The 12,482-nt window shown below is 36.1% G+C and overlaps 1 protein-coding gene across 2 annotated transcripts in view; it reads left to right on the plus strand.

Moving 5' to 3' along the window:
• The window catches only part of ATP2C1 (ATPase, Ca++ transporting, type 2C, member 1), a 76,866-nt gene that overhangs the window by 6,767 nt on the left and 57,617 nt on the right, over positions 1–12,482 (plus strand). For both annotated transcript variants that reach the window (XM_012664263.1, XM_012664268.1), the window contains exons 2-3: positions 1,876–1,937; positions 2,483–2,591. The gene's annotated coding sequence lies outside the window, so the exon portion shown is untranslated. The remainder of the gene's footprint in view (positions 1–1,875; positions 1,938–2,482; positions 2,592–12,482) is intronic.

Genomic DNA, 12,482 nt, shown 5'->3' on the forward strand with positions numbered 1-12,482 from the left:
TGCTTAATCAAAAAACAATAAAAAATGTATAAAACTCTTAATGCTTTCTTATTTACTATTTATGTTTTTACATGTGTCTTAAGAGTGCTTTTTATATTATTTTTATATTTATGTTTCCCTTCCCCCCTCTTTTTCTAATCCCCATTCCCCACACCATTATACTTCTTCCCAGCCATAAAATTAGCTAATTGTTTTATATAGTTATATAATGATATTACCTTACAATAAATCTGAAAAATGATTTTTTTTAGACATTCATTAGAGATGGCCATCAGATTTTTAGTGGTATGTTAAGTGATTATTTTGATATAGAGGTATCTTTATGGTTGTAGGGAGTAGAGCCAAAGAAACCAAAAGAGGTAGGTAAGATTGGGCGGCTTCTATGTCATTTATTATTGGGATCTAGGATTGGTGAGTATTTTTTAGCCTTTTATGAATTTTTGGGCAAGACTTCCAAATTCCTCAATATCCTTGGTGTGTTTGGGGGACTTGTAATTTTTATATTTGTAGATTTTCTTTACATTTGCTCTTCTAGCTTACATATAGACTGATTTAGTTGTAAATTATTCTCATGCAGCCTTGCATTTTCTATCTGAAGTTTGTGATAAGTGTGAAATTTCGATTAGTACTAACACTGCAGTCATTACAAAACACTCTCCACCTTTCACCCCAACTATTTGTTCCTCTCTCTTTTAACCTTAGATTAGAAGATTGGTGTGCTTAGTGAAGATGTGAGGCAAAAATAACAGTGTTGTTGGGTGAAGCAAGACTTCCCATGGAAACATGGACTAAATAGTATTGTGGGGTGAAGGATGTCTCTGACTCTCAGCTTTTGGTTATATAAACGGAAGAAGGCTGGAACGTAACAGAGTTAGCACCCTTGAGAATTTTCCCTTTCAGATAATATAGGTTGATGGGAAGAGTGTCTCTTTAGGGTAGGGTTGGCCACATCTCCTTGTTTATCTCATGTTTTTTTCTAAGCCATTAGAAAACCATTACAGTTAGTATGGGCTTAAATCCCAAAGCAAATGTTGCTTTCAGTTAATTTTCTTTGACTTTGTTGGTCATTAAACACAAAACATAAAATTATCTTAATTTTCAGGCTTACTGACTCAAAATTATATATTCCTTAGACATGCTAATCAGTTTTCATTTTCTTATAAATAATTTAACCTTAGGCTTGAACATTGAGTATTAAAATGTAAAACTAGGAATATTAATTATCAAAATTGTTTGATCACTATATTTAACATTTTTAAGTAAAGAACAAAATTTTATGGGTAGGAGTATAAGTAAAGGAAGAGATAAGAATTGGGGGAAATTTTTAAATAATGATTGTGATTGATATTTAAAGTCAAATAGAATACGTTCATAGGAACATACAGATTTGTATTTCTTTTTTTTATTATTATTTTATTTTGAGACAGAGTCTCACTCTGTTGCCCGGGCTAGAGTGCCGTGGCGTCAGCCTAACTCACAGCAACCTCAAACTCCTGGGCTCAAGCGATCCTCCTGCCTCAGCCTCCTGGGTAGCTGGGACTACAGGCACGTGCCACCGTGCCTGGCTAATTTTTTCTATTTTTAGTTGTTTGGCTAATTTCTTTCTATCTTTAGTAGAGACGGGTCTCGCTCTTGCTCAGGCTGGTCTCAAACTCCTGAGCTCAAGCAATCCTCCTGCCTCGGCCTCCCAGAGTGCTAGGATTACAGGCATGAGCCACCGTGCCCGGCCTTGCGTTTCTTTATAAGTGTTTTTTGTTAATATTAAGTTCTACTTTTTGTTTGAATAGGAATATCGTTCAGGAAAATACATATTTGCATTTCTTTATAAGTGTTTTTTGTTAATATTAAGTTCCGCTTTTCTTTTTGTTTGAATAGGAATATCGTTCAGAAAAATCTCTTGAAGAATTGAGTAAACTTGTGCCACCAGAATGCCATTGGTATGAACCTTTTGTTTGGTATGGATTTCTATCCCTTTAAAAATAGAAATTGAGTGCAAGTATTAATAGTACAGTATACATTGTGGCTCCAGCTTTGTCTAAACATAAGGAAGAGACTATTAATCTCACATGAAAAATTTCTGGTTTAATCAATATAGCAAAATTACACAATTAAAAGTTCTGATTTTGAGATTCTTGAGACATGGATTTATTCAATAGATTGTTTTTTGTATGTGTATGTGCTAAGTGATAGTGATGCACAAACAGACCTGGGTGATTCAGAAGGTTGGTTCAGTTTTCATATTTTACATTTAAACAACTAATTGGTTTTTCCGATGATACTCTGTCATCTTAGCATTTTAGTTAACAAGGGCACAGAAACAGGCTTTCCTTTAGTTCTTACATTTGACTTACCTCCTTGGAAGTGGTAATAATAGAGTATGTTTTCCCTCAGGCAAGCCCACCAGAAATAACTTGTTATTAACCAGATAAGTGGCATGGCTTGCTTTTTCTTCAACTATGGTTGTTTCTGTTCCATGTTACAGTGTGCGTGAAGGAAAATTGGAGCATACACTTGCCCGAGATTTGGTTCCAGGTGATACAGTTTGCCTTTCTGTTGGGGACAGAGTTCCTGCTGACTTACGCTTGTTTGAGGTAAATTTGGGAATCTGTTTGTGAGAAGTGAAAATACTTGGATATTAATTAAAGAATAAACATTAATAGTTTTAAGGATTAACACATGGTTGATTTGAAACATTTGGTATTCTAGTTTAAATAGTGAGATATATAACCTTTTTTTTTCTTAAAATATATGTCTCTACTGTAGTCTTTTCAGGTGTATGTTTAGTCAGTTAGCAGAACTTTGTGGAAACCTGTGTATTAAGACTGAAAGACAAAGATGATATGATAGAATTCTGGATTAGTTAGTATACTATATGTGTATACAAATCACTCACCAAAAAATAAGGTATAGCTCAGTAATTGAGTAAGAGAAGTTCAAAGAATAGGGTATGGAAATTTAAAGAAGGGAGAGCTTCCAACTAATTTGGGTGAGCTCAGAGAATGCCTCAGACAGCTTTGGCATTTGAAGAATAGTAATGGACAGAGATGGGGAAGACAATGAAGCAACAGTATTCAAATCCCAGTATATGATATGGGGCTAGGGTATGTTAAGGATAGAAAATATATGATGGAATTAGTTTTAGGAGGACCTTGGATACTAAGTTTCACTTTTGATTTTATTGGTTAGGAATTAATTCTTGAGAGTCACGTGCAGCTGGCAAATGATGGTACCCTTAATCTGGCTACAATGTGTAGAATAGATTGAAGGCCTGGAAAATGGAGGTAGGCACTTAGTTTAAGAGGCTTCATAGTCAGCACGCCAGCATTATCCACTATTAGAATTGAGCTATTCATTAACACCTACAGAGCTGTCAGTCTTTAAATACTTACTATGGCCCAAAATGCTCATATAGAGGTTGTAGAAAGCCTGAAGAATTTTTCAAATTGTAATGAGAACAAACTTTACTTAATCTTTAAAAAGAGACCTTTTTTCCAAATACTTGAAATTATCCATAGAAAGATATTGGATTGCTTTAATTGGGTGAATAGGAGTAATTAGTATAATATAGCAAATGTTAGGAGCATTATTAATTTTACATTATATTCTTTTTTCTCCTTTTTGCATGTTTTTTTTTTTTTTTTTTTTTAGACAGAGTCTCACTCTTTTGCCCAGGCTAGAGTGCCGTGGCGTCAGCCTAGCTAACAGCAACCTCAAACTCCTGGGCTCAAGCGATCCTCCTGCCTCAGCCTCCCAAGTAGCTGGGACTACAGACATGTGCCACCATGCCCGGCTCATTTTTTCTATATGTTTTTTTAGTTGTCGGATTAATTTCTTTCTATTTTTAGTAGAGACGGGGTCTCACTCTTGCTCAGGCTGGTTTCGAATTCCTGAGCTCAAACAATCCGCCTGCCTCGGCCTCCCAGAGAGCTAGGATTACAGGTGTGAGCCACCGCGCCCGGCCCTTTTTGCATGTTTTTAATGTTAATTTTCAAAATTCTTCTTCCTTCCTTCTGTCCTTAATATTTAGTTTATGATAATACCTTGAATTATTCTTTCTCAGAGATTAGGTAGTCCTGTCATTTGGCATAAATCATCTTCTCCTCTTCCCCAAAGAACTCTAATTTGAATTCATGGAGTTTATGCCATCTTTTATTCTGGAGCGCTTCTCTTCCAATTCAGAAGCAGACTTCCTCAGTAGAATAATTAGAAGATGGTGTTTCCCATTGTTTGAACAACTTGAGCAGAATAATAACACAGAAACTTCAAAATGCCATTTGGCTTGGTAAAGTATTTTAGGGTTTTCATTTAAGGGTTAATTGATTTGAGAATTAATTATCTTAAAATTCATGTGCAAACAGGAGAAAAACCTGTCAGAGTATGGATTAGTATGTGTTTTATCCATTCAGCAAATACACAAAGACTTAACTTTGAGTTCAATAAGAATTATAAACATATGCCTTGTGAAGTAATTTGTTGTTATTGTTTTCCCCCTACTTGTTAACTTTTCAAACACTTCATCAGCATGTTTTATTCTGCATTGCCATAGTTAGAATGATTTTGTTCTGATTAATCCACTTTTACATATGTAGTTGAACATTTTTGATCCCCTCTACCTTAATTATGCCTATTTGTTTTGCCTACTACCTGGGACCCTAAACAGGCTTTTGCAACTACTTTGACAGTAGTTTAAGATAACTTTCTTAAAAGATTTGAGTCTTTTATCCTGCATCTATATTTAAATGTACTGACTTAAGATATAATATGGCTGATAAAGTCGATTTCTCTTCTGGACAAAGAAGCTGGTAGCTTTTTGGAATTAAATTGGCTTATTGGAGTTTTGTTTGCTGAGTTTGGCTGTGGTGATCTTTGGATGATTTTGTAAGCTGGCTGGTCATTTGATGTTACTACACAAAATAAATTCTTCATTAGGGTTTAAAGGAATCAGAAAACTCTTCAGTAAGCTTTGGGAAGTTATTAATTTCTCACAAAGCACATGCGTTTCACTTTATAGAAAGCAAGGGCCTGGACTTCTGCAATTTAGTTAGTTCTCTTTTGGTAGACTGGGCCCAATGCTCAGGTTGTCGCTTTAGTGTCATCATGGTGTGACTCTGTGGTTCCTGTTATAAATTTCATTGGTTTCACATTTTGGTTGTCAGCTTGCCTGGGCCCTCTTCAATTTCTTGTTAGCACATTTGGTGACCTGACTGCCATATAATATAACTATTATCAGGTATTATCTTTTCATAGGCTATATTTTGTTACAGCTCAAACTGCTATAACAAAACACCATATAGACGGAATGGCTGAAACAACAGACCTTTATTTATCACAGTTTTAGAGGCTGGAAGTCCAAGATCAAGGTCTGGCAGGGTTTGGTTTCTGGTGAGGGCTCTCTGCCTAGGTGCAGATGGATGCCTTCTTGCTGTGTCCTGACATGGCAGAGAGAGCAATTTCTCTATCTTCCTCTTGTAAGGTCACTAATGCCATTGTAAGGACCCCAGCTGTATGACCTCATCTACCCCTCATTACCTCCCAAGGTTCTATCTCCAAATAACATTACATTGGCTGGTTAGAGCTTCAGCATATGAATTTCAGGTATATATGGTTTAGACTATAATAGGCTGAGACTGCCATTTTCTAAATACTTTTTAAAGACTAATGTTGGTAATTTAAGTAATTGTGTATTATTTACCCTTGCCTGAGTCAGTTTTCTGTAAGCCAGTGGATGAGCTAATATAGTCACCCCTCAGTATCCACAGAGGATTGGTTCCAGGATCGCTGTGGTTCCTAAAAAAATCCCACAGATGTTCAAGTCTCTTACGTAAAATGGCATAGTATATGCATCGACTGGTGCCACTACCGCAAAATGTTGTATTGCAGAAATTAAAAGATGAAAAGCAAAAGCAAAGACAATTCTTTCAAGCAGCAGTAAGACCTGTAAATAATGCCACTGAAACAACTTATAAAGTAGCTTATACACTGGGGGAAAAAGGGAAGCCATGCAATGATGTAGAATTGTGAAAGAATGCATTGTTGAAGTTACAGATTGCTTAGACCCTGATAACATTTCAAAGTACAGACAACTGCCTCTTTCAAGGAGAACCATAACTGATCAGCAGCATGAATTGCCTTCAACTTAACAGAACAACTTCATGCAGTACTTCAAAAGGAAAATATATATTATTCAATTGCTCGGGATGAATCAACTGAGAATTACTGACTCGGGGCAGGTTTTATACTTCATTTGGGTCATAACCAGGTTTTCTTTGCTATGAAGAGTTACTTTGGGCACCCGTGGGAACAGAACATGGGGAATACGTATCTTTAGCAACTTTCAAGATAAATGTGAAGTTGGGCTGAATTTGGTAAATTTAGTGAGTGTATGTAAGTGACACTTTGCAACAGGTTATTAAGTATTGTTGACTGTATTCATGCAGATGCAACCATGGCATCGTTAGTTTCATAACATGCTAAAGCTGAATGATGAGGTATTCATTGTGGATTTGCTATATCATTCTAAAGTGGGTTGGCTATCTCAGGGACAGGTGTTAGCCAAAATTTCATCTCTGTGAGAATAGATAGTTAAATTTTATGAAGAACAGAATCAGCAATGCAAATTATTAGAAGGTTTCTTGGGAATGATACTAAAAGGAGTAAAATAAAAGGATTTCTATAGGAATGCAGCATTTCTGTGTGATATGTTAAATCAAAATGACTTGACTATTTCTTTGCAAGATAAAAAAAGTCTAAGTCTATATATGATATGTGACAAAAAATCCGAGCATTTTAAAAAAAGCTATCTTTTTTCAAAACACTTCTTCAAAAGGAAATTTTGGATGAACATTTCCGTTAGTTAGCAAAGGTCATTGATGAGCAGGATGAGATATGCGAATCACTTGAAGAATAATGCAGCTGTTATAGACCTGTTAATTGGAGAATACAATGCAAGGTTCACTGACTTTGAGAATCATGACATCACACTCAAATGAGCATTTCAGCCTCATCTAGTTGATATCACCAAGGCACCTAAAGAACTACAGATGGAATTGATTGAGCTCCTAGTAGATGACATTTTAAAGTCATTGTTTGATGCTAAGAAAGATCCAATAGAAATATGGAAAAATGCAGTAGAACACCCACACCTTTGGCAACATGCTTGAAAAATGCTTTCTTGCTTTTCAGCCACTTATTGCTGCAAATCTACATTCTCCTACCTAACCCAAATCAAGACACTCTTAAGGTCACAAATGACTGATACCCATCTAGAGCAGTGGTCCCCAACCTTTTTGGCCCGGGGACTGATTTCATGGAAGACAATTTTTCCATGGACTGGGGGTGGGGATAGGAGGTTGGGGCAGTGACAGAGATCTGTGGCCTGGTTCCTAATAGGCCATAGGAGTTGGGGAGTACAGATCTAGATCGTCAACTGAAACTGCAGACCTCTGTGCTGCAACCAAATATTCAAATGCTTTCCAACAAAAAGAACCAAGTCATTAAAAGATTAGTTAACTTTAAAATTAAGAAATAGTTTTTATTTTTTGAAATTATTAAGTACATACTAGTTAGATTTTTACAAAATAGTGTACGTTTTTAAGTATATGTAATTGAAGTTTCTTGAATACGGCCTTATTTGATTACAGCAAAATTGATGGAGACTTCCAGCGTGAAAAGCTTCCCCACCCCTGGTTTAATCCATTTACATTTAGTAATACTAATAGGAAAAGACTTCTGTTATTTTGTTATTTGTTTTCTATTTGTGTTACTTTTTGTGCTCCTTAATTCTTCCAGTGTACTCAGCTTTGTGTTTGATTGATTTCTTTATTAAATGTACCTTTTTGATCCCCTGTTCATTTTTCTGTATATTTTTTACTTACTTTCTTAGAGGTTACATGGGGATTACAATTACCATCCTAAATTTATAAATCTAATTTGAAGTGATAGCAACTTTGCTTCTGTTGCATACAAAAACTTTTCTGCTTATACAGCCCACTCCTCTTCCATCTTTATGTTATTGTTGCATATGACACTTTATACATTATGTGCCCATTAACATAGATTCGTAAGTGTTTAATGCATTTGTTTTTAACATATGGGAAGCAAAAAAGGAGTCACCAAATACAATAATGCTGGCTTTTATATTTGCCTACATAGTTATCTTTACTGGAATTCTTTATTTCTTCTTATGGCTTTCAGTTACTTTCTACTTTCCTTTTATTTTAGCTGGAAGGGGCTCTCTTTTAGCATTTCTTGTGAGCCAGGTCTTACTAGTGATGACCTCTTTTAGTTTTTAGCTAGGAATTTCTTTTCCTTTATTTTTGAAAGATAATGTTGCCAGATATAAAATTCTGGATTGACAATTTCTTTCTGAGTACTCTAAATATGTTACTCTACTCCTCTGGCTTCCATGGTTTCTGATTAGAAATGAGCTATTAATCTTACTAGGAATCTCTTGTATGTGATGATGGCACCATTTTTCCAACAGCATGTGCTTACTTTGTGTCTCTTACATTTTGATAACTCTTACATTGTTTTCAACTTTATTATATCTGTTATGGTGACCTTTGATGTTACTATTGTAATTTTTGGGGAGCCACAAACCAGATGTTACTATTGTAATTTTTGGGGAGCCACAAACCACACAAGATGGCAAACTTAATAAATGCTGTGCATGTTCTGACAACTCCACTCACTGGTGTTACCGTGTTTCTCTCCCTCTCCTCAGGCCTCCCTATTCCCTGAAATACAACAATATTGAAATTAGGCCAATTAATAACCCTGTAATGACTGGAAGTATACACATGAAAGGAAGAGTCACATGTCTCGCTTCAAATCAAAAGCTAAAAATAATCAAGCTTAGTGAGGAAGGTAGCCAGAACCCAAGCTAGGCTGAAAGCTAGGTCTCTTGTGACAAACAGCCATGTTGTGAATGCAAAGGAAAAGTTCTTGAAGGAAATTAAATGTGCTACTCTAGTGAACACACAAATGATAAGAAAGTGAAACAGCCTTATTACTGATATGGAGAAAATATTAGTGGTTTGGATAGAAGACGAAACCAGAAGATCATAACATTTCCTTAAGTCAAAACCTAATCCAGTGGAAGGCCCTAACTCTCTTTAATTCTGTGAAGGTTGAGAGAGCTGAGGATGCTGCAGAATAAAAGTTGGAAGCTAGCAGAGGTTGGTTCATGAGTTTTAAGGAAGGAAGCTATCTCCATAACATAAAAGTTCAAGGTGAAGCAGCAATTGCTAATGTAGGAGCTATAGCAAATGATCCAGAAGATCTAGCTAAGATCATTAATGAAGATGACTACACTAAACAGCAGATTTTCAATGTAGACAAAACAGCCTTCTGTTGGAAAAAGATGTCATCTAGGACTCTCATAGCAAGAGAGGAGAAATCAATATCTGGCTTCAAAGGACAGGCTGACTCTCTCGTTAGGGGCTAACACAGCTTTTGAATTTAAGCCAGTGCTCATTTACCATTCCAAAAATCTTAGAGCTCTTAAGAATTATGTTAAATCTATTCTGCTTGGGCTCTAGAAATGGAACAACAAAGCCTAGACGACAGCATATCTGTTTATAGAATGGCTTACTCAATGTTTTATGCCCACTGTTGAGACCTGCTACTCAGAAAAAAAAATTCCTTTCCAAATATTACTGCTCTTGACAATGTACCTAGTCACCCAGGAGCCTGATGGTGTCGTACAAGGATAATAATAATATTAATGTTTTCATGCCTGCTAATGCAACATCCATTCTGCAACCCATGGATCAAGGAGTAATTTTGACTTTCAGGTCTTATTATTTAAGAAATACATTTTGTGAGGTGATAGCTGCCATAGATAGTGATTCCTCTGATGGCTCTGGGCAAAGTCAGTTCAATACCTTCTGGAAAGGATTCACCATTCTAGGTACCATTAAGAATATTTGTGATTCATGGGTGGAAGTCAAAATATCAACATTAACAGGAGTTTGAAAGATGTTGAATCCAACCTTCGTGGATGACTTTGAAGGGTTCAAGACTTCAGTGGAGGAAGTAACTGCAGATGTGGTGGAAATAGCAAGAGAATTAGATGTAGAGCGTGAAGATATGACTGAATTGTTGCAATCTTATGATAAAACTTGAACAGATGAGGAGTTGCTTCTTTATGGATAAGTAAAAAAGGTAGTTTCTTGAGATGGAATCTACTTCCAGTGAAGATGCTGTGAATATCGCTGAAATAACAACAAAGTATTTAGAGTATTACATAAACTTAATTAAAAAGCAGTGGCGGGGTTTAAGAGGATTGGCTCCAATTTTGAAAGAAGTTCTGTGAGTAAAATCCTGTCAAACAGCATCACGTTACAGAGAAACCTTTTGTGAAAAGAAGGATCAATCGATGCTGCAAACTTGATTACTGTCTTATTTTCTGAAATTGCTGCAGTCATCCCAACATTTAGCAACCACCACCCTGATTAGTCAGCAGCCATCAACATAAAGGCAAGACTCTCTAGGAGCAAAAAGATTATGACTCACTGAAGGCTCAGATGATTGCTAGTATTTTTTAGCAATAAAGTATTTTTTAACTAAGGTACATATATTTTTTTAAGACATGCTATTGCATATTTTAATAGGCTACAGTATAGTGTAAACATAACTTTTCAGTACACTAGGAAACCAAAAAAATGTGTTTGACTTGCTTTATTGCAACATTTGCTTTATTGTGGTGGTCTGGAATGGAATCCAAAGTAACTCCAAGGTGTGCATGTATGTTTTTATGATCGATAGGTCCCACATGTCCCTTAGGCTCTATTCATTTTTATTTTTTTCTTTGAATTGGTGAATTTTAATCATCCTATCTTCAAGGTTGCTGATTTTTTTCTCTTACCTGTTCATATCTGTTGAACCCTTCTAGTGAACTTTTCATTTCAGTTATTATATTTTTTAGCTCCAGAGTTTCTATTTGTTTTATTTTTATAGTTTTTCTTTCTTTACAAATATTCTCTATTTGTTCATAAATTGCTTTCCTGATTTCCTTAAGTTCCCCTGGTTTCCTTTATTTCATGGAGCATATTTAAGGCAGCTGACATAAAATCTTTTTCTAGTTGTGTCTGAGCTTTCTCAGGGATGGTTTCTGTGAATTTATTTTTTTCCTGTGAATTGGCCATACTTTCTTATCTTTCTGTGTTTTGTTAAAAACTGGGCATTTTGGATATTATCATACTGTAACTCCGGATACCAGATTATTCCTTTTCCCTAAGGTTTGTTATTTTTGATTTTGGGGGGCTGAAGTTGTCCAGTTTGTTTAATGACTTTTTCAAATTATTTTTGCAAAGACTATTTTCTTTCTTGTTTGTGGCCACTGAAGTTTCTGTTCCATTATGTCTACAGTCAACCATAACTGCCTGGAATAAAAAAGAAAAATAATAAACCATTCTCATAATCTTTGCAGCCTGTCTTTGAACTGGGATACTTCTTCAACACTAAGCCAGGTGCCTACTACTTTGTTTTCGCCTTTATCTCCTGCTTGTACTGAACCCATAGATCTGTTGGAGGTGCAATCCTAGGGTCTTCTCAGTTTTTTTCTGAGCATGCTTCTGGTCCTAGGAATGCATGTGCATTCTGCCTTCCCTGGTACAGGCGATGGCCCTTCTAAGTCCTTATTTCCCCAAGAAACTTCCACCTCTTCTTTTTTCCAGCCTTTTGGGAATGTATCCTGGTTGCCCTTTCCTTAGCCTCTTGCCTGCTAGTATATGTCTTTAATCTTTTGACATATGCCTGGAAAACCATTTTAGCTGGGGTGGGACAGGGATGAGAAATAAAGGCCCACGTTTGCACTGGTCCCTAAGTGGACTGCCAGACAGGTCAAAATACACAACTAGAGTATTTTAAGAACAAGGTCTATATTAGCTTCCTGGTACCAGTAAGGCTGCATTAGGATCGCAGACTGTTCCATACCTGTAACTGCTGATCTGGGGAATGGGGAATACTAGACAGGTAAACAAAAAGACCGCTATGCTTTCTCACTGAAATTCAGCTACCTTTTTCCTTCTTTCATCACTCCCCTGGTTGCTTTAAGTTTTTGATTTCAGAGTTGATTCTGTCAGTTTTTGCCTGCTTATGATTATTTGAGAAGAGGGATAAATTCTCAGTGCCCTACTCCCCTGTTTTCTCTTACATCACTCCTGAGTTCTTTTTATATTGACCTCAGTATGGTATTTTTTGGTACGTAAATTTGATAAATTGATTTGTAGTATATTGTTGGCCCTCTTATACTGCGATTTATCACTGAAATTTTGCTTTTAACACATTAGCTGCCTTGTGAGTTGTATTTAACTCATGCTAGTTTTGAGCCCAGGGCCTTGTGAAGCATATGTAACTCACACATTTCTTCTCCTTGGGAGCCATGAGGACTATTTTTCAAGTTGCATATAACTTCCAGAAAACAATAAAATATAGCAAATCTTTCATTACATTAGAAAGGATCATTTTGTTTTTGAAGT

The sequence above is a fragment of the Propithecus coquereli genome, unplaced genomic scaffold (genome assembly GCF_000956105.1).
Source record: "Propithecus coquereli isolate 6110/MARCELLA unplaced genomic scaffold, Pcoq_1.0 Scaffold12, whole genome shotgun sequence".
NCBI lineage: Eukaryota > Metazoa > Chordata > Mammalia > Primates > Indriidae > Propithecus > Propithecus coquereli.